The 19,507-nt window shown below is 37.3% G+C and overlaps 1 long non-coding RNA gene across 1 annotated transcript in view; it reads left to right on the plus strand.

Annotated features, from left to right (window-relative positions):
• Positions 1-14,070: 14,070 nt before the first annotated feature.
• The window catches only part of LOC145687756 (uncharacterized), a 50,421-nt gene continuing 44,984 nt past the window's right edge, over positions 14,071-19,507 (plus strand). The window contains exon 1 of the long non-coding RNA XR_014131741.1: positions 14,071-14,306. This is a non-coding gene — a long non-coding RNA (uncharacterized LOC145687756). The remainder of the gene's footprint in view (positions 14,307-19,507) is intronic.

Below are 19,507 nucleotides of genomic sequence, written 5' to 3' on the forward strand. Positions count from 1 at the left end.
AGTTAAACGCTTCAGGGGATTTACACCAATGTATGTGGCTGTTTTACTGGCTTGTAGTGGAATCTCGTCAACCTGAAGCGTTCAGCGGTTGGGATTACGGCGGACTTTGGTTGATTTCAATTCGTCTGGAAAAAGTAATGTATAATAATAACCGCATGCACATGACTGGCGATAGTTCGTATTGGTCCCTTCGCGATTCTTGGCGACGAATCAAAGGAGCGTGGCCAAAATGAAGTCCTCGCTGCCAGGGGCAGCAATGGCGGGGTTTCCCGCCTGGGCTCTGTGAGTCAATAATAATAATAATAATAATTAATAATAATAACAATAATAATAATAATAATTATTATTATTATTATCACATACTAGCACTGAAGTAGGACTAATTCCATGCGAGCAGATATATATAGGGCCACATGGACCCTTATAATTTGTTTTATCGAATGCCTAGCTTTGTTCTTCTAAAATAACGTGCACCAATAACAATATGACTTCATTTTGACAGGTGACGTTTAAAGGCCAATTTTAAAAAGAATGAATCCCAAAGTTCAGAAGTGCCATAACATCTTATTTATTAGGTATATTGAATACAGCTGTATGAAGTTACTCAACACCTGATCACTAGGCTCTCAAGAGTAGCCGAGACCCTTCCCAAATTTCCTAAGATAGAAGTTCCTTGAGATGATAATCGATTAATGGTATTATATGCCTCTGTTGTTCAGTGGCGGCTCTTCAGAATTTGGGCCCCCCAGGAAAAGATTTCTAGACCTCTTGGCAGGAACATAATTTGAGGAAATTGAAGGGGAAACAATGAAAGGTGGTCTAGAGGTGTCACACATCCGCGGGGTTCGAAGGAACAGAGTCTGTCTTCGGGAGTCTAATCCACCAGAACTGTCAAATTTACTAGAGTATCGCACATTTGGCAAGAAGACCCTTTAAACCTAAATCTCCATATTAGGGACACATGGGACAGAATTCTAAAGTTTCATAGGGTGTAAAGTACGCAATGAACAATATTATTTTGTAGCAATAAAATATAGTATACACTAAAAGTGATATACATCCTAAATATCATAAAGGCCCTAAATATAGTACACACTACACTACTTATGAAATTTCACAATTATTGCAATTACAAAGAAATAATATAACTACATACAATATAAGAAGTAATTAACTCACATGATTTCGTTGCTAGTACACATGGATAAAAATCTAAATTCTTTGACTTCTCTTAACTTGTGAGTTTAATATTCGATTTAACGTATCGGGCTTGATATGAATAACGACACAGAAAAGAATTTAAAACAATCAGCTAACTTATAACATCTTTTGATTATTGTATTAGTATTCCAATAGTTTAATTGATATTGAAATAATTGACAAAACCTCCCAGAAGCGTTCAATTTTAATAATTTTTGCTCCTTCCAAGTATGCAACACATGAGAACTGAGAAGTCCAATTCAAATGCAAAATTATAGGGCTTCAAGTACGGATCTTACAGAGTAAGAATTCTGGGACCCTACTTTAGAATTCTGTACCATGCATCCATAGTATGCAGAATGACTGTTAAAGGACCTTGTTGCCAAATGTGCGATACTCTAGTAAATCTGACAGTATCTGGGGGAAGAGACCCCAAACACAGCCTCTGTTCCATCGAACCCCGCGGATGTGTGACACCTCTAAACCACCTTTCATTGCTTTCCCTTCAAATTCCTGAAATTACGTACCTGTCAAGAGAGTCAGAAATCTTTTGCTGGGGGCTCAACATCTGAAGAACTGCCACTGATCAAAACAGGGAAAAAATACCATTAATCGATTATCGTCTCAAGGGACTTCTATCTTAGGAAATTTGGGAAGGGTCCCGGATACTCCTCACGGTCTAGTAATCAGTTGTTGAGTAATTTCATATTCAATATACCTAATAAATATGACGTTATGGCAGTTCTGCCCTTTGGGATTCATTCTTTTTAATATAGACCTTTAAACTTCTTCTGTCAAAATGATGTCCTGTTGTAACTGGTGCACATCGTTTTAGAAGAACGTAGCCAGGCATTCGATAAAACAAATTATAAGGGTCCATGTGGACGTGGCCGTAATCAAGGGGGCCCTTAGTTCTACTACACTGGTAGTGTGAGAAAGTAATAATAATAATAATAATAATAATAATAATAATAATAATAATAATAATAATAATAATAATAATTATTATTATTATTATTATTATTATTATTCGTATAATTGTATGTATTTCGATGGCATCTGTCACCGAATATTAGAAAGTGAATATGGGAGAACTATGAAATAAAGTAAATAGATGCGCGTAACATTATTATAATATTTTTATATATATTTATAATATGGCGACACTATTATTATATGGCGAACGCATTTTTTTCTGATCACAAAAGGTTATTGTCGAATATACATGATTACAGGAGCACTCTGTTGATCAAATTAAAAACACTCAACAATTTATCCCTCTATAAGAAGACATTGCTTATGTGAGTGCCACAATGACTTACAAGAGATTTCCTTCTTTAACCCAAAAACAAGTTATATAGACGTTCCTTAATGAGGAACATATCACGAAACGTTCTTCAAGTTAAGACTACGTCATCGTTTTCAGCGATGGTACCGATTTACATTACAATTCTTCTTTACCTTTTAGTTTCCAAAGAAGAAAAGACGATATAAAATATTTTCACATTCTTTGAATTATATCAACACGTGTAGAAGTAGTGTGTGTTGTGTTTATGTAACATAAGTACTAGTATATTTTCTCATCTATTTATTATTATTATTATTATTATTATTATTATTATTATTATTATTATTATTATTATTATTATTATTACTATTATTATTATTATTATTATTATTATTATTATTATTATTATTATTATTATTATAGCAAACGAGACTTGGATACACATTTTATATTTTATGATTGGATTTCAAGTCTTTTTGTTGAATAATCAACGCACTCCATTGTAAGGAGTTTGGGGGTGGGTCATAACGTCCTGTTGCTTTTTATTTGTCTATAGCATGCTATACCAAGCCTGTGTACTACATTTCGCTTTTCTATATCTACGGGAAGTACCCTAATGGTTTTGGTGAGCATAAGAGAGTAATGAACTTTTCGTATTAACAACTTGTAAAGTATCAAGTTGTCGGAAAAGTCGTGACGTATTTAGGTAAAATATGACAAATGATGATTTGTGGATATACTAGAGGTATTCGGATCATGCAATAATTATGTAATGAATAACGAAGAAGTTGAGCGTTTTGTGCATTAATATTGCTCGTTGTTTGGTTCGGTTTTACAGATTTGACAACATATAGAAGATGGAAGAACAAAAATGGCATGTTTACCATATTTTAGTGTTTTACTTCCGGCAAGGGCAGGATTTTTACTGTCCTCAATGTTTCCGTGTTTTTGTCCCTGTTCTTAAATAGTTACTGGGAAAACTGTAAAAGTGAGCAAAAAGAGTAAAATTAACTAAAACGCATAAAAGTAGAAAACATAGGTACTGAGGAATTTTCTTTAAATTAGTTAACTTTAAAAAATAATCCAGTACCCTGAAACACCAGATACCAATCAATATGAGTATCTGTCCAGCGCCGTGCCGTGAAAAATCGGCTCCGAGGCGAGAGCATACGGCAGCGCCTACGTACATATGAGTGAGGTCGCTAGAAAAGCCGCGAAGCGCCACCATGATTCGAATAAGAAAATTTTCAAAAATTATCCTCGCTTTTCCTTGATTTTGAGCAGTTTTAATACCTTTTCCTTCTTTTCTTTTTTCCTCCCAACTTTTACGCTCCCTTACTTGGGCGCCCGGTGCCGTAGCCCCGCTCGCTCATCTCACCGCACAGCACTGTGCCTGTCAAGGGTTCGAAGCACTCTAAAGGCCAATTTCTCCTTCACGGCCTTGTGTGTTTGTATGTCTTTTTAGTTGTCAATTTAAAGCTGAATTCTGTGGACTATTCTTGATGCATAATACTTTACTATTTTATCATGACTGAAATCAGAAAGTTTCATCATTATTACATTGGAATCGTAAAAATATGTAATTACTGAATTCACTGTAAATTCAGTTTTTCCTTTTTCCAGAATAGTGATTTATTAGAGTAGTGGCTTAAGCGTTAGTTTCACAATGTTGTGGTCATGGTTTCGATTCCCGCTGAGGCAACTAAGGAAGTTTTTATAACTTGCAATATTGGTATTTCTGATGTATAGTAATTTCTGTGGGTCTCAGATTTGAGACGACTTCCTTCGCAGATGAAATGCCAACAATACAAAATTACGACATTCGTATCAACCTTTGCTCGTACTGTCAGGAACATAACGTGTTTGTTTAAGAACTAACAAATGCATATGGGCTAAACACGTCCTTACTGCTTTAGTGTGGACAGAAAATGAGTTCCTAACAATTGTTCCTACTTGTGCACAAATTGCAAATGGTGATCAAACTTACAACTCTAGTCACGAGAACGATCCTATTTAAAACGTCATCTCACCTTTCTAACTAGAAGAAGGGCAAAACAAAATGCATTACTGTTATCAGCTAACACATCTTTATATTCCATTTCCGGTTGCCATAAAATGATAATTCTATCTGTAAATCCATACACTTAATAATATTATTGCGTTCATGTGTAAACCTAAGAAACATCTGACATACTGTATATCTTTTGTGTTCCTATGAATACCTTCGACTATGTTACTTTTTCTTTTCTTCTGTGGTAATAATAATAATAATAATAATAATAATAATAATAATAATAATAATAATAATAATAATAATAATAATAATAATAATAATAAAGGATGAACAGAAATACAATACCAACTACATAAACATTACCTTCCGATGCAAAAAAAAAATAATAATTGCAGCGAGGGGATTTGAAGCCAGGTAGCTGCAATGGGAGTTTTCTGCTTTCACAATTTTTAAAAACAAATCGCCCCAACCGGGGAATTGTCACCACTGGCACCTCATGTAATTTCGACGTATTCCGAACACTACAGGGACGTGCACACAGAAGTACCGAGGACAGTTAAGATTCCAACCTTGCTCTTTAGAGGAATCGAATCCCTAGTGGATTTCGCCTCATGATCAGAAGCCGAACACCTGAGATCACTCGTCTAGTGCCATTGCTCAATTTGCCACAAATTCCTAATATGCATGTAAGAAAATAATCCAGTAGTTATGGAACATAAACATAGAACTTGTCTATTTCTACAAGTGTTAATACAATTCAAAGAATGTGAAAATAATTTCAGTCGCCTTTTCTTCTTTAGAAATTAGGAGTTATGGTAAAGAAGGATTGTTATGTAAATCGGGACCATCCCTGAAACCGATGGCGTAGCTTCAACTTGAAGAACATTTCGTGATATTTTCCTCATTGAGGAAAGTCTATACAACTTGTTTTTGAGTTAAAAAAGGAAATCTAGAGTAAGTAATTGTGACACTCTCATAAGCATTATCTTGTGTATATTCTTCTTGGCAACGATTTTAACTAGTTCTTAGTTTGGGTGGAATATGAAATGGCGCGGTAGGTGAGAGGTTAGCGCATTGCACTTCTATTCGGTGGACCCGGGTTCAAATCGTGGCCAGGCTGAAATTTTTTCAAATGTTTCAATTTCAATACATACTCAGTGTGACAAGCAAGATCTTCTCTTCCTTAGAAAGAGAAAAGAATATTGGAATAAAAAGAATTGCAGGTATGTCAATGGAGACAATGATTTACAAACTTATTTCCAGCAGTTGTTCTAGATTTGATATTTTCGTCTTGTTTCAAGCATTTTCTGATTCATGCGTGATCAGTGTTTTTGTTTATTTAAATATGGAGTATATAATGAAATAATACATTACATACACAGCAATATTGAGATTAATATATGGTGTTCATTGGACAACACGCTCTGAACCAGAGAGGTTCATCTCAGAATGGAGAATTGTTTCGTGCGTCATGTACTCACAAATTCACTTGCATAAAGGGTGGACCCAATGCTACCAACTACTGTCAGTGCCGATAAAAGTTACGTGTAAGTCGGGTTGCATCTCTCTAGGCGTTCTCACAACTGCAAATTACCTCGACCCCAAGTAATAGAATTTAGCACTTTTTGGGGGAGATACTTTTGCGGTTGTGTGTACATTTAGCCATTTCGGTCGATGAATTTTTGTAGGTGCTTTGGCAGTTTTTGTACTCTGTAATCCCATGTCATATCTCGCCACCTTAGCGTTGAACCTCATCCTTCACCTCCTCGTTGTCGCTGAAGGACGTTCCGGATGTTCTTTCAACTTAGGGAATAGGTTCTAGTTTCTTATTTGCTCAACCTTCGAGACTGTGTCGTCAGAAAGTGATGGTATTGCGCTCCTTTCGTCCTGAATTTCATTACGAGCACCTGTACCACTTCCAGACGTTTTTGACGTTCATTTCACACCTCGTCATACACTTCCGTCAATTGGCAATGAATTCCATTTCAATCAGTTGAACGTATTTTGGCTTAAAAAAATCTAAACGAATAACTACTCGAACTTTTCGGTAACGCTAGACGTGAGTTTCGCTACAAATGGCTGCCAAGCTAAGGCTGAGCGTTCCTGCCAGGTGCGCGCAAGCTTGTGTGGATCTGTGAGTAAACAAGACACACAATAGCGTTGCCAACAGTCGCATGAACAGTTTTCCTTCGTCAGCAGTGCTTTGGAGACCTTACATTTGTAATTAACTTCGAATAGTTTTTATTAGGGTGGAAAGCTAGAGGAAAGGAATATAATGAGAATTGTGATTACAATGTGTGTAAGATGTGATTAATTATTGACGTAGAGCGTTTAGTTTTAAAAACTTAGGGTTGCCATTCCGAATTATTTTCCGGACTTCGCTGTGCATTGTTAGCCATTCCAAGTAACCTCCAAGACCAATCTTCACTCTCCAAGACCAAACGACTGAATGAGAAATTGGCAACGCAGCCTAGGTCATTTACCTTTTTTTCCCCAAAGCAAAGGGAAGGTTTCCTCCGTAATGCGGTCCATACACGTAAACACATGCCTGAAGAAACAGCCCGACTTGCATGAAAAATGATAAAACCACAGGCAAGTTGATCGTGTATGGCCTCGTTCATTCATGTTGAAAGTTTTCAAAATCTTCTGAAAACATGCTTGATGTTTTTGCCGTTCTGCATGCGTGTTTACCGTGTATGGGCTCGTTCATGCAAGGTGGCTGTTTTGTATTTAGGTCCGCCAATCACGACAGCGGAAGAAATCACGTGACTCTCTCCTCCGTCGCATGCCAAGGTCGTTTAAGTTTGGGTGATCTTCGTTATTCCTGGAGCATCAAAACATAGAGAGAGAGAGAGAGAGACAGATACGTTACATGACAAGGGATTCTGTGCATGCATTTATTCAGGTATACAAAGAAGTACCATGTTTTTGGAAGGTAAAATAAAAATTAAAAAAAAAACTACTGTGTGGGAAATGACGTAAAGAATTCTACATTTGAAAATCTAGAAAAGCTGAGAGAATTTCAACCTCACTCCACACTTGATAGTTCTTAAAAGGAGGATAAAAGGGGGGTCGTTTTTGAGGAGAGACAGCTACAATGTACAAAACCCAAAAAATGTGTTACAGCTAGAGATTTTGAGGGCTGAAAAAACGGATTTTTTCTGTTTCCGTCCGAAAATCTAAACACACTGTTTTTTAAGCTTTTTTCTTCAAAAATATTATGTACCAGGTAGTTTTTATTATACTTAACCAAAAACTACTGCCCCGAAGCAAACGTTATACCTTTGTGCAAAACTATTTCAATCCAAGTCCTTGTACACAGAACCTATCTACATAAGACTGATTTTTTTTTTAAAAAATCATTTAATTTCTTTAAAATTTCCTGACAAAAAATATTTATTTATTATTCGTGACTAAAAAACATTATAATTATTTTATTAACAGCTATATATCACTTCCTGTTTTACACCAAGTGGAAAAAAAAGCAAATAAAATTCAAACTGAAAAACTGAATTAAAACGTTGTTTTTCACCATATTTTCCAACTGATTAAAAAAAAATGTTTTTTTAAAACACTCAGTTTACGGCGATAGTTTTGTAGCAGTATTTATAGTACCATGTTGAAATGTTTGTCTTCAAAGTGTCAAATATAAAACAGGGGCGGATCCAGGACGGACTTCTGGGGGTCGGTGGGTTATAATACTGCTACTTAGAGCTACCTTTAAGAGTTCCAAACTCTGGGATGGGTTTTATTTATATATAAAATAAGAAATCTTCATCTTCTGGGGGTTATCGCCCTTCTGGATCCGCCTCTTATATAAAATCACAGTAAATCGTGTAATCTGCTGTTACAAATAAGTATATATATATATATATATATATATATATATATATATATATATATATATATATTTCGAAGTCCATTTGTTTGTTATGAGTTTATATTGACACAAATCTAAAGAAAAATTACACAAAATATTATAATTTGTGTGGAATAATTTAGTTCCATTATCTAAACCATTTCCATCCAATTTGGACATGTTGGCGTGGGAGACCCGGGTTCGATTCCCAGCGGGAACTAATGTGGTTCAGATTCCACGTTAATCAGTAGGTCCACGTCTTATATAGCCTCGCTGCTGAACGGGACGTTAAATTCAAAATCAACTCAACCAATTTGGAAATGATCCGCACAGGAGCACTAGATCAATCGATTGTAGTAGATGTGGTAGCAACCTGTGCATTTGGTCATTCCTTACACAGAAGATACACTATATTATTTTTTCAATCGGTAAATAATTTAACGTAAATTATTAATTATATGTAAACTGTGTTATATTTAAATAACTGGAGCGATATAATTTTACGATGATGTTTTAAAAGCTGGTCGTTTAGGGGGTCCAGGAAATCATTTGGGGGGGGACTGGCCCCGACGCCCTTCTCCCCATGGCTACACCCCTGTGGTATTACGATTAACTTTAATTTTTATCGGATTAGGAAGAAACACGTGTAAGCAAAAGCAACCTAGATGAATAAGCAGTGATGAAGAGCCTGATGAGTCATCTCCACAGGTAATTAAAATAAAATATTATTGCAACTAGTTTTATTTTCACACTTATTCCTGTGTACTGACATGTAGAATGAAGAGACCTCGATGGTCACTACTAGTTGGTAGCAATCATATTGTCTTACCATTCGACTCTTCACGGTCTCCGTCCTCCACATTTCCCAAACAACTTCTAGTAAGTTGAACAGCATATTGGTGCGTGTGTGGGCAAAAAATTCTTCCAACATACATGATGAGACAAATCTTTCATGCATGTTGGTCATGCAAGTGTGTACATGTATGGGCCGCTTAAGAGGGCGGCAAAACCGAGATCACAGATGAAATAGACAGGCTCTTGCAATTGTTTTCAAGACCTATCTTTTCAGTGTATAAATGTGTTTTGTCAATAATTATGACGCCATAAACTACTCATCCAAATTTCTTGTCTATAAGAAAAGGCTTGGAAACAGTTATAGTCTATTCAACACTATGTTGAGTAAGCTAAAACATTTTTGTAATAACTCTATATATGACTGAATTTCTGGTTTGGTGAATAATTGAAGAAGTGAAGCTAACTGCTTGATAGAATCAATAGATGATTTTGAATTTGTATTTTTTATAATGATAATATCCGCGGGCATGGGCGGCGATTAGGGGGGCAAAGGGGGACAGTTGCCCCCGCACTTTTTTGAAGTAACTCATTAATATATATATATATATATATATATATATATATATATATATATATATATATATATATATATATATATATATATATAGTTTCATTTAGAAATGAAAAGTTTTTGTATGTACAGTAAGATGTCGATAATCCGAACGCGATCCCTAGGAGCTTTTTACATTTAGTCTTAGCGCTAGCGATACACAAACTTGTGTGAAGTCAATGTTTGTACAAAAACTCATTCATATGTAATTGTTTGTCATACATATTTTTATTTTTATTTTCCCTTAGGCCTATACAAGTTAAGTTTTAAGTGTGAGTTAAAGGAACAGTGTAAATTAATGTACGAGCAGGTTTTTCAGAAACACTAAATGTAAGTAGCCTTACGTACGGTATTGTAATTACTGTAGGTACTGTATAACCACTGTATCAACAAAAGGGGCCGCGGTGGCTCAGTGGTGGGAGACTTCGTTACAGACGGTTGAACGGAGCGGACGTGTGGAAGTACAGCTCCGAATACCTGTGTTACTAAGTTTGTTTAAGCAAGTGAATTTGTTTTTCTTACATTTAGTGTGTGCACTCTAATTCAGTGATTTTTGTTTTGTGTTTGAGAAGTACTGTAATCAAGTTTGATACCAGCAATGCAAGAACATAGGAAAAACTCAGTCAAATTTGTTTCTGACAAAACCACGCGCAGTAAATGACCTTCGCCAGCCGATTTATATTCCTGGTTATGTATACATTTCGAGAATATATTCCAGGATCTTCAAGCCTTACAATTGCACAATGAGGACTACAGCATGTACATTCAATTCAAAACTAGTGCCTTACATAAACAATTTCTCGACCACGCACCGGAAAAACTGTCTTTTACCCATTTCGATCAGACCACCAGTGATGTTTACATTCTGGATGCACAAGTACATGTTACCCGTGTAAAGATCATGGACCTCCCTTTCGATTATCCCGATGAGAAAGTGTCTCAAGTGTTAAGTGACTATGGTGACATACTCAAAATTGAGCATGAAGTATGGAATACTATTTTTCCTACACGTATCTATAATGGCAATCGAGTGTTTTCTATGACCTTGAAAAACACATTCCTACCAGACTCATTATTGATACTGTGAAATGCTGTGTATCTTACGGAGGTCAACTTCAAACTTGCCATTTTTGTGGTTCCTTGCAACATCTTATCTCTTTCTGCCCAAAGCGCCGGCGTCCAGCTCGTCTAATGAACCCAGACATCGAACCAGCAGTGATGACGGATCTTCGGAAAGTGTCCACTAGGGTGGTCCTTAGGTATATGGGGAAAAAATAAATTATCGAATTTCTTCCGCCGCACCCCCTATTTCTTTTCCTTTGGTAATAGAAACATCATACACAAAATTTCACAAAAATCCATCAACGTTAACCCGTGCCGCAAAGCAGTTGATTTCTGTAAAAAGAAATCCATTTGAATTTCAATGGCACTCGATTTACTATTTTCCAATAAACCTATAATAATTATCACAAATGTAAATAGGACAATAAAAAGCTTTCCTCTGTAATTCAGAATTGACAGGGATTCAAATACAGTCCGTTGGTTATCAGGCAACAAGCTACAAGCATCATGAACATCGTCCATATATATAGTACTTATGGTAATTCACAGTGTTATGAACCACTGTGGAAAAGATATTTGGACCTGTTTCTCATGCCACTTGCTTCGTTAGTAAAATTTAGATGAGTTAGAAATCAATCAGCTAATAAATACAAGTAAAAAATTTAATGATAATGGCTGATATTCCAAAAAATGGACAAAAATATATTTAAGATTGTAGATCGACTTAATGATAACTTTTAGTTTTTACGCAAGGTAGCTTTTCCACATCCTGGAAACAAGTTTCTACAGTCTTTCACCACTTACAAAAGGAATTGTTTCTGTTCATTTTTAGTTAGAATTGCATTGTGACTTTCCATTAACTTTACGCTCTTTCCGCTGCGTCATTTGTATCAACTACTTTATTCCCGGAAAGAAATTCATCATTTGTGGACCAACAAACCGGATCAAGGTCTAGAAAGCCTGTAGAAATACGAAACCTTTTGAAGAACTTCTTCGTGCTTCCTATCACAAAATCAGCAATTTATCTTTCTTCAATATCATCTATTTCACTAGCGTGCAGTTCAAATCGCTTCATCGTTTCGTATGAACTGTCACTATTTTTAAATTTTTCTGCTATTTTGTGTTTTGTTCATTATTGATATTCTCGTCAAAAAATAAAAGTGCTCACACTCCTCTGAGAGGTACCAAAGATGTTAGGAAAACTTCAATAAAGCCACTCGAGACATCAGAGTTTATGAGTTTGTACGTTTGAAGGCTCTTCAAAAATTGTAAATGTTGATGTGGTGAACGAGATGCACTGGGACAAGAAAACCAAGTAAACCAAGCTTTTTAGAACAGGAAAAGTGCACACTTGACACAGTCCTTCTTCTTCCTGCTCATTTAATTTAAACTGATTACTAAACAGAAATATTTTTAAACATGATAAGGATTTTCCCATCCACCTTGCCTGATGTTCAGCTCCAGCGAAGCGAAAACAAATACCTCCAGGAGGCGTACTTCCTAGAAAAATTACTGTAAGCTCCAAAAGTTCTCTGCAATGATTCTCTGCATTTCCAAATTTTGAACATCAAAAACTAGCTTATCTTTCTTCATATTGCAAAGAACTGAATTAACACTTCGATTAGAAATTCGTGTAACAAAATTGTTCTGTTGAAATCTCAGCCAATCTTTCTGGAAACTTTTAAAAATTCGCACCTCTAGACCGGAAGAAACTGAAACACATTCTTCAAATACACACTTTAATATTAATTCAAAAATGTGATGCCTACACGGAAGATATAAAATATCTTTTTCCAATTTTTCTTCAAGAAGAATACAAGCTCCGTTGATACGTCTAGTATTAGAAGAAGTTATGTCCCAATGCCTCTGCTGTTGCGATTAATATGCGCATTGAGCCCATCAATCAATTTATAGTGATCAAAAGCCGCAACGAGTCGTGGAATAATAAAACGTACTTTCCCTCTTCTTCTCGAAGATCATGTCACTATCTCATCAGAACCTACTCTTTCCATTGGAATTGTATTTTCTGTGCTGTGGTGAGTATCCTTGATCGGTATTCTTGCTTTAGACCAAAACATTTCTGTTTCACGAATTGCTAACCGAGCAATCTCTCTTGAAGGAAATTTCACTTTCATGTGTTATAAAGAATGCACCAAGTACTTGTCTGTTGGACAGTAACTTACAACCCAATATCTGTTCACTCATATTACCAACGAGGTAAATACCACTACGATAACTGATTTCACTAGACACCGTTCACATAATGATCACTTTGTTCATTTAATCACATGTAATGATACCAGACCCACAATAAAACTCAATTCCCTAAAATTAACGATCATATCAAAAGATCATAAATGCAAAGCGGAAAATCTCAAATACATGTTACAAGTAGCTTAAAATTATTTTATTTACGGTAACAGCTGTAATTAAAAACAAAGGAGAGAACAATTTAGTTGTAAACGGTCGTAAAAAATAATTGTTTGACACTTATTTATTATTTCCAATTTAATTTTGTTCATAAATCTGCTCCAAATTATTAAAAAAAAATGGGACTAAATAGAATAATCTAAACTGTGAATATATTGCCATCTATTGAGCAAAATAGCAAACTACTGTTTTCTAAATCTTATTTCTATAAAGATTAAAATGTCTTTGCGGCACCATTTATCGTTGTCATAACGAACTCAAATTTACAGATAACACTTTTCTCATTAAAAGAAAAAAGACTAAGGGGTGCGGTCTCAGATATACACAACTTGAGAAATAAGGACCACCCTAGTGTCCACGTTACATGAAACAAATTCGGGACCTGCCCGAAATCCCATTTCCCTAGTTCCCAGTGTGGATGATACGCGGGACTCCGTCCCAGAACCTCCCGCTCTTACGGCCACAGAATTTCTACCGCTAATGTTGACATCGCAAACTATGGCTAGTGTACTAAAACCTCGAACCATACTCAAGGAAGTTAACGACGAAAAGAACCAGAATATGCAAAATACCAACAACGACGATCGCATCCACGACCTTCGTGATAGAAGCCTATCTCCTACTCCTAACGTGCTTCCAGAACAGACGACCGTGGCACTAACGGATGAGCATGACGTTAACACGGATATGTCGGCTCGTTCTCTCTCCCCTCCACCTTCTAGTGACGCCAGTAGTGCCGTACATAGTGTTTCTCCAATATTATCCGTAAAACATGTTAAAAAACGAAAAACAAAAGAACGTGAGTTTCAAGGTGACCTTCAGGATGTTAACTGTGAGTCTATGGTGTACGGAAGTTGTGTCTAGATAAGCGCTCTACACAACAAGAAGGAATCCAAGGTGTTTGTGATTATAACGTGCTTCTGTTTCTTGTCGCACTGTGGCAGTGTTTTTATTCTTATTATTATTGGGGTTAGTGTTATGATTGTTTCATGGTCCACAGCCTGTACTCCCGAGCAATATTTCTTGCCTTGTTCACACACATAAACAGGTGAGTTACGATTGTGTTCTGTTTACTATTAATCGCCTCCAATTACGGCGGTTGGACGTTTTGGTGCTATGTCTATACAAGGGTCACTGCTTTGGATAGGCGTTTTAAAACATGTTTTTGTTTATATCTTATGTGTTTATAAGATGATAGCCAGTGTTAACGGACGTTCATATATGACTTTGAACATTAATTCTCTTAGTAGCATGGCCAATAAACAGGTTTTAGCCCAGTTTTTAGTCGAGCAAGATTGTGACATATATTGTCTTCAAGAACTGACCTTTAGTGATCTATCATTTGTTTACAATTATACAGCAATAACGAATGTGGCTCCCAACGTGTTAGGTACAACAATTTTATTAAAACGAGGACTAGTAGCTTCACACATACAACTCTCCTCGTCTTGTAGAGCGATTAGTTGTGTCGTAGACAAGTTGTGTATCCTCTGTGTTTACGGGCCTTCTGGAACAGCTCAACGTGTGGCCCGCGAGCGCTTTTATGCGGAAGAGGTTGTATCACTGTTACCCACCATACGTTACCCACTCCTTCTTCTCGGGGACACAAACTGTATTATGTCCCCCCAGGACACAACTGGTATTTTTAATCCATGTTTAGCTTTCCAAAAGTTCGTCACTCAACTAGGTCTCGCTGATATTTGGTTACATACTCATCATAATCACCAAGCCACATATAAGTCGGCGCGAGTTCAGTCTCGCTTAGATATGTGTTTTATTTCAAAAGAATATCTTTCTAGCGTGTTTGACATTCAAAATTTACCTTTGAGCTTTTCGGATCACTCATCATTAAAGCTCATATTGCGATTTCCTCAGAACATTCCCCGGTTGTATGGTCGTCCTTTTTGGAAATTAAATAGTCAGCTCTTAACTGATGACGTAATACAACAACTCTTTGCTGATAGATGGGAACAGTGGACACGTACCCAGACAGTTTATCCGAATATAAATATGTGGTGGTGTCATTTTGTCAAACCCCAAATTCGTTTGTTTTTTCAAGGAATGGGCAAACAAAAACGTCAGAGATATAGAGAAACTTTTGAATTCTTATATGCCACTTTATGCGATCTCTGGAAACAACCAAGCAGTATTTCAAATATGGCCGCCATCATGCGAGTGAAACATCACTTAAAACAGCTACAGTTGGAACATTCTCTCAGTGTCTGCGTTCACGAAGGGACACCAGGCAGAATGGTTGCGGAACCTATCTCCTTATACCATTACATACATAGGTTACGACGCCAAAATTTACAATGTATCACAGAGGTGACGTCCACGACTGGCACAACCTTTACGACAGCTGATGGACTCTATGCCCATTTTCAGGAATTTTATACCCAACTGTACTCACTTCAGCAATGCAATACCTCGTTGTCAGATCCCTTTGTTGCCAGCATTCCACACAGCCTTTCCGATGAAGAACGACAACAACTTATCACACCTGTCACGGTTCAAGAAATACAGGACGTTCTCCGCACGGTCAAGCGACGCACGGCGCCTGGAAGAGATGGATTGATCTACCAGCTTTATGTGTCATTTTTTCCTTTACTAGGTCCGACCCTATGCAATATATATAACTTTTTGTTTCAAGGTGGTCCAATGTATCAGCACGAAGGAATCATTATTTTAATACCCAAAGGAGGAAACCAAACTGGAGTTGCTGACTATCGACCTATCACTCTGCTCAATACAGACTATAAAATCTTCACTGCTATCATGACTCAACGTATCAAGAAGATTGTCCAACCTTACATCAGTTCAGCTCAAACGGCGCTTCATTCTGAACGGAACATCCATACAGCTCTTGCAACCATTCGAGATATTCTAGCCTATTTCAAATTTAAACGACTCCCAGTAGGTTTATTAGCTTGCGATTTCCACAAAGCTTTCGACACCGTGTCACACGACTATTTATACAGGGTATTGCAAGGATACAACTTTCCTGCCCAAATTATATCTGTATTACGTCACCTATACGCAGGAGCGACCTCGCAGCTACAAATAAATGGGCATCTTCTTCCACCGTTTGAACTCCTTCGAGGAGTTCGTGAAGGATGTTCGCTTTCAGGTCTTCTGTTTTGTCTTGCCCTTGAGCCTTTACTCCATCGATTGTCGACGCTTAATGCTAGCGACACTCATCCCTTTCGGCAATTAACAGCCATTGCCTTCATGGATGATCTAACTATTTCTTGCTCAACCTCTCAACAACTCATGTGTGCGTCACAGCAAGTGGAGCTGTTCTCGCGCGCAAGCGGCCTTCATCTCAACATGCGGAAAACAACCATCCTTTCTGTAAACAACTTTCATACTTTGTTACCAGAACATTTGTTACAAGCATTTGATCACACAACTAATAAGACTATTTTAGGTGTTCCTTTCACAGCTGACCTGACTCCTTCCTATGATCACGTATGGAGCCCATTACTTCGAACTTTGCGTATGCATCTGGCAGACACTCGCCTGCGCTCTCTCACGCTTGCTCAGAAAATTCAATATTTAAATGTGTATGTCAGCTCAAAGTTATGGTTCACTGCCCGACTTTTTCCATTGCCAGAAAAATATGCGCGCCAAATTGATTCACTCTATGGATGGTTCATTTGGAAAACTTACATGTTTCGTGTGAAAAGGCAGGTGCTCTATCTTCAACGTAATCAAGGAGGTTTTGATCTTTTTAGTGTCCGACACAAATGCCTAGCATTATATATGGCCACAGCCAAGATGCATATGGACACTGAACTATTGGCACCACAGACAGCGCAGTGGCTTCATTGTTGGGTGCCTCATCTCTGGCCTAACAACAATCCCGCATATGTTCGCTTTCCAAATGTGTGTCCTTCGTATATTTTACAGTTAGCACTCGCATGGTCCACAGTGCCTTTTGAGGATATGCCGGAACATTGGACCCCAAAACTCCTCTATACTGTGTTACTTACGCCGACTATTCAAAGTGTCATACCCCTATGCCAGCAACGAACACCAGAGCGTAATTGGATGATTATTTGGAAAACAATTCATGCACCATACCTCATGGGACGAGCCACGGACGTTTGGTATGGCATTGTGAATAATCTCGTAGTTACCAACGTACGACTTGCTAAAATAGGCCGCAGTACATCCGAACTTTATGACTTGTGTTCGCACATAGATACTCTGGAGCATCGCTATACTTCTTGTGTTGACACTCAACCTGTGTGGCAGAGGCTATGCGGCTTTCTCGGACTAATTTGCCGCTGTCCAGCGTCCGCCTTTACATCTACTATTCTCTTCTTCCCTGACTTTCAGTGGTATCCTCCTATGAAACGACGGGCAGTAGTTTGGTTAATTGGTACTACTATTCTTTTTATAGACCAATACAGACCTTATTGTGATCCTCGCCTATATGTAGAGTATCTCAACAGGGTAAGAAAAAAGACTTTCACTCAATCTCAAGAACAACAACTCTTCGCTCGCTTTTTACAGGTAATATTTGACAATTGATTTTTTCTTTGTTATTGTACCATTCAATTTCTTTGTAAATTAACATTGTTCAGTGACAATATCACGTCTACCAAGCATCAATGTGATATGCTAAATAGCTTGGTCATGTAACATGTTTTCCGAAAAAAAAAAAGTGGTAGAGCGTTCACCTCTGGTGCTTGGGGTCTCGGGTTCAAACCCTGCTCCTGCCAAGTGAAATTTGTGGTGGACAAACACCGTGTGTGGGGGTTTTCTCGGGGTTCTCCCGTTTCCTCCCACTTTCTTCATTTCATTCATCTCTCATTATCACCGTCTCCTTTAGTCTAACCGGCATAACAGTGGGACGTAAAACTCAAAAATTTCATTTCATTTTTGTATCGACAAAAGAGCATATCATACAGTATAGTTAAGCCTAAGTGGCATTTTCTTGGTCATTTTCGAAAATCCGTAGAATTTGCTGCCGTGTCGTGACAAAACGCTGTAACTTTGGCGGAGCAGTTTTGCGAAAAAGAGCCGTAAAGATTTCATCCGAAAATGTGATCTGTATCGTGCAGAACCAGTGTATCTTGACTTTGGAAATACGTGGCTACGTGTAATGTTACGTAAATGCATGTTGTGTGATTAAATTTGGTGAAAATTGATTGGTTGACCATTATTGCCTAGTTACACTGGTTCTACACGATACAGATCACATTTTTGGATGAAAACTTTACGGCTCTTTTTCGCAAAACTGCTGCGCCAAAGTTACAGCGTTTTGTCATGACAAGGCTGTTTGAAAACCCGAACTACCTGTGGTCCCAATTAGTTCGGATTATCGACGTCCTACTGTATTATTGGTTCATAGAAAAAATGGTGCCATATATTTGCCTTTCGGCGAGTGTGTATTGGTTGTGTTCTCGTGGAGTAAAGAAAACTACAGGAATTGCGTTTTGATTGCCACAGAAAATAACCCAAAATTAATCTATTGAAGTACAACAATTTCAGCATACTTTCACTTCTTACAAGGGCTCGATATGTTAGTCAGCCGCTTTCAAACTAATTGGGAGAACATTTCGAAAAAAAAAGTCTTTCACAAGTTATTCTTTACTTGCACAAAGTTGACAGTTCCTAAAATGTAAGGGAAAACAGCGTAATAAGAAACAACTTCTACCTTTTCCATTGTTTTGTAGTGTAATAAAGTTATACGAGTGAAGTGTCATGTTAGGGATGTACGAGTGTATATGCACTTAAATTTAGTGAATTCAACGTAATTCTGGGTTTTAGGATTGTTTTATATAACTGGAGTATGGAGTGATTCTAAGTATTGTTGTGTTTTGATGTGTTCCAAGAAAGTGAAAACTGCACCTAATTGCAACGAACAAGCTTCGGGAAGTTGCAAAATCAAATATTTATTTAAATGTAGTAGCATATGCTTGTAGTATTTATGTCTTTCATTTTCTGAGAGTAATAACGTACATTTAATAGCATGTGTGGAATTAAAGATTAAGTTGTTCATTAATCCCTGCTTCAATATAACTTTCGCAAAACAAGCATCATTATTCATTACTATGATTAATATTTTCCTTTCTATTTAAGGGGGGCGCGGTGGCTCAGTGGTAGAGCGTTCACCTCTGGTGTTTGGGGTCCCGGGTTCGATCCCAGCCCCCGCCAAGTGAACTTTGTGGTGGACAAACACCGTGCTCGTGGGTTTTCTCGGGGTTCTCCCGTTTCCTCCCACTTTCTTCATTCCACCAT

Source organism: Thermobia domestica, chromosome 6 (genome assembly GCF_964235325.1).
Source record: "Thermobia domestica chromosome 6, izTheDome1.hap1.1, whole genome shotgun sequence".
Lineage (NCBI taxonomy): Eukaryota > Metazoa > Arthropoda > Insecta > Zygentoma > Lepismatidae > Thermobia > Thermobia domestica.